This window comes from Lepisosteus platostomus, chromosome 5 (genome assembly GCF_059453375.1).
Source record: "Lepisosteus platostomus isolate fLepPlt1 chromosome 5, fLepPlt1.hap1, whole genome shotgun sequence".
NCBI classification, from domain to species: Eukaryota; Metazoa; Chordata; class Actinopteri; order Semionotiformes; family Lepisosteidae; genus Lepisosteus; species Lepisosteus platostomus.
The window spans coordinates 16979899-16983766 of record NC_142615.1 but is presented as its reverse complement, the minus strand read 5'-3'; the positions used below and the strand labels follow the sequence as shown (position 1 = coordinate 16983766).

Genomic DNA, 3868 nt, shown 5'->3' with positions numbered 1-3868 from the left:
GAGAGTTTCTTCAAATTTTTCAACTGAACGTTGATATCAAGGGATATTGACGGTAATATCATAGGGACTTTGGTTTTCTTTTGATTGAAAATTGTATTAAAATACAAGCCTCTTTCACAGTTGTATAATACTTTCCCTTTCATCCTCAGATAAAATTTCTAAATACCACAAAGTTACAACATATGGAATAGCATTTATTTTAAAATGTATTTTAAAATTAGCATTTATTTAGAGCTATATTTAGAGCTTAGTAAAGATAGCATTGCTAATATTGATGGAGTAGAAATGTAAGATGAATTGATAGCTTTTTCTGAACTAAAAAAGTCCTACAACGCCTCCTGTAACAGGTAAGGACTCATAGCAAGACATTGCTATTGCATTGCGCATTTTGCAGATACGACCAGTTTCTGCTTCTGGTGAGTGCATCTTTTCCAAACTGAAATTAACAAGAACATTTTCAAGATGCGCCATGTCCCTAAATCGTTCATCAGGACTACTATTAATATCAGGTGAAAGCAGTACAAAGCATAAATTTAACCTAAATATTAAGAGACTATATCTGTCAGCTACTGATGTAAGCCATGTTCAGGCAACGCTAGAAATATTACTGCTCTACTACAGTAGCTAAAGAAAGCAAGTCCGACTTAGAAACGGATCACAAGTCGAAAACATAAACCGACGAGAATGGGATTGGAACCCACGCGTGCAAAGCACAATGGAGTAGCAGTCCATCGCCTTAACCACTCGGCCACCTCGTCACAAGAGCCACCCCCCTTGGGCATGATTTTGCTCGGCGACCAGGCTCAGCGCACATCGACCTCAGATGTCTCAGAGGGGTGTGTCCAAGAGGCTGTATAAGAATAGGTAATAGGTTTATTCCATACTGAAAAAAAGAAGAACGAGAACACAACGTTTCGCCCGTGGAGCCTTCTTCAGGTGTGAGAGAGACAGGGCAGTAGGCAAAGGTAAAATAGCGAGAGAACAAAGGTTTGAGGGTGGGTACCCACCTGTATAAGAATAGTATTCTGCCAGTGCTGTGGTAAAGCTGGTTAAAAGACCTGTTTCATAAAGAGGAAATCCTGGGTCCGAATTCCAGCGGTACCTTTTTTTTCCTGTCTTGTTTTACAGAACATGTAATTTGGGACACTCAAAGAGGTCTTGATTTGGTTTAATGCGTTTATTTATTTCCTTTGCAGAACAACTTGTTTTTTTTTAAATCATACAGCTTGCGAAAGATGAAATGCGAGCGAATGTTTTTGTTCACCAAAAGTATGTAAATGAAAAAAAAGCAAGGTGTAAGCATTTCTGTGGTGCAATCGGTTAGCGTTTTCGGCTATTAATCCCCAGGTGGGTTTTGTGATCCCACCCAGGGACGCACTTCTTCCTATAGTAAACATCATCACCGCAAAAATTTAATTGTTCCGCAAAACCTGAACTATTTTGATATTTACTCAAACAATTGAGTACCAGAGTCAACATTACCGGGAATTTCCAATAATTACCGACATTGGCAACTTGCAAGCAGTTAGTATTCACCCATAGAATTATATGTTCCAGTGAGTGAGGGAGAATTCACTTATGCTCCCGTTGCATCTTCAGCTAAAGTAATTTAAAAAAACAATGCAAAACTGTTCGAGAACTTGTCAAGCAAAAACAACAGATCGCCGGAGTTCTATTTTAATATTTTCGTATATTTACCTTAATTTGAATATAAATGTTAACATAAACGCTGTTCAATATAATGTAATGTTGTTGTACTTTTAAAATATTTTAGCTGAGGGTGAGAGGGGGGATATTACGCCTTGCCAAACATCTAAAATAACTGTTAAAGGGGATGGCATTTTAATAAAACTGGCAATCAAAAGAAAGTTACAATTTGTATGGTATTATGCTCAATATCCCTCGATATTGAAGGTCAGATGAGGAATTTGAAGAAATTATCAAAGAAACAACGGCAATAGCAGAGGGTGTTGATTTTGAACCAGTGTTTGCACCTCAATAATCCATCAGTCTTCGCTTGACAGGCTTCCTCAAGATATTCGGTGTTCTATACAAAAAATCGACAATTAAGCGCAAATGTGACAAGAGGCAAAGACTGCGGTAGAGGAGGAATAAACTCCACACGATGACTGTATGTATACGTCTGTCTAATATTCGGCCCCTGCAGGGGCATCATATTCGCTGAACTGCCTGCCAGCGTGTGTACGGTCTTATAATTCAAGAATATCAATGGTCAGACGCTTACAACGGGTGTTTGTGTTTGTATTATTTAGAGAATTGAAAAAACATTTTCAAAACTACAGCTCGAATGAAATTTAAAAAAGTTTATTTGTCTCTTTGCTGTAACAACTGTGCCAAAACTATTCAGATAAATCAAAATAGCATCAGAATGTAACTAGATTTTATTGGATTTTAGGAAATGTATTTTTGCGCATTTCTCTATACGATCAGAATACCTTCCTGTTTTCACCGTGTTTATTGTTTCTGCCTATGATCTCGGAAAGAAAGATCCAGTATCTGTTCACCGAAATATTCCAGGAGTTTGATATGGTTTGAGAGGAGTGTATGAAGGTACTGAAGGAGGGAGGACACGCGCATTCCGCACGGGGAGCGCAGAGCAATGAGCTGCGCCTGCAGCTCTCCGAGTCTTTTCTTATACAACCTCTGAGTCCGGACACACAGCGTCTCCAGCCAGAGATTTACAGTTCAGAAAACGGCTGTCTCGAGCAGAAACTGATCTTCCTGCTTTAGTTAAGGTTTGGTTATTGTGGGGGTTTAGCGCTTGTATCTCTCTTCTCTTACTAAACACTATCTACTGTAAAGTATATAAATAGAAGCTAAAATGCAGCTAAAATACTTCAGTAAGGCCGAGCAGATAGGAAAGTTTAATAAAAATGTTCTATGATCTATGTTCTAGTTGCCCATATTTTTTTTAACTCTCTGTTCGAGCTCTGATTTAATCCTCTCGGCTCCTGCCGCTGTCACCGGGAGAGTGGCTGCATTCCGTAGGGCTACAGGCTGATTTCACAATGCCACATTTAATGAAATACAGGGGAAACCGCAAGGAAAACAATATGTTTTAATACATCTTCTTCTGGATTTATATTTCGGTCTTTCACCTTTGAATGCATACCTTGACCGTAAATCTTTACTCGATTACAGGCACCCCAAACAGTTCTTAAGGGAGAAATCGAAGCCTATTTGACTTTCTGCTAATCACATTGAAGTGTTCACGAAGCATTTCCCTGCCCATCATGTGCCCGCAAGCCTGTTTCTCCGTTTTCTTCTTTCTGTCGTTGTCAGCGAGCACAAGAAGACAGGAAAAATGCAAGAGAGGGAAAAGCTGTCAGGAGTGGGATTTGAACCCACGCCTCTATTCAGAGACCAGAACACCCAAGCAATGGAAAGACAGGAGTCCTTGAGTCTGGCGCCTTAGACCACTCGGCCATCCTGACGAGTTGTGTAAGTTGGTGTGTTAAAAGCACCAGTAGTTCACAAAACTGAGAAATGCTTTGCTGGAGAAGCGCCACGTTGCCTAATGTTGCCTAAACAGATCGCGGAAATCAAATATTCGGATCGATTTAGAGTGTGCTTTACAGCCTTTGTGTAATATTTTAAATTGTTTTTAAAAAGTGTGTACTGTGTACTACGTTTAGGACTAGTTAGTGTGGTAGAATATGGAGATCATCGCCAGCTCTGAGCTCAACTGCAACAACAAGTCATGCTGAACAAAGTCAGAGTTCAGCTGAACCTTTGCTCAGTGTGGTGCTCAGGACTCAGGAGTATTGTTGTGGTTCTAATTAGCACGAACTGCAGGGGCTCTGAATCAGAACATTTCAATTTATCTGTTTAGTAAGTTAAAATGCAG

At 39.7% G+C, this 3868-nt stretch overlaps 2 non-coding genes across 2 annotated transcripts; both read right to left on the bottom strand.

Moving 5' to 3' along the window:
• Window positions 1–676: 676 nt before the first annotated feature.
• On the bottom strand, window positions 677–758 carry trnas-gcu (transfer RNA serine (anticodon GCU)). The gene has a single exon. It is a non-coding gene; the product is annotated as a tRNA-Ser (tRNA).
• A 2586-nt stretch (window positions 759–3344) lies between these two features.
• trnal-caa (transfer RNA leucine (anticodon CAA)) lies at window positions 3345–3455 on the bottom strand. The gene is made up of 2 exons: window positions 3418–3455; window positions 3345–3390 (listed from the first exon to the last, which is right to left on the bottom strand). It is a non-coding gene; the product is annotated as a tRNA-Leu (tRNA).
• Between the last annotated feature and the right edge of the window lie 413 nt (window positions 3456–3868).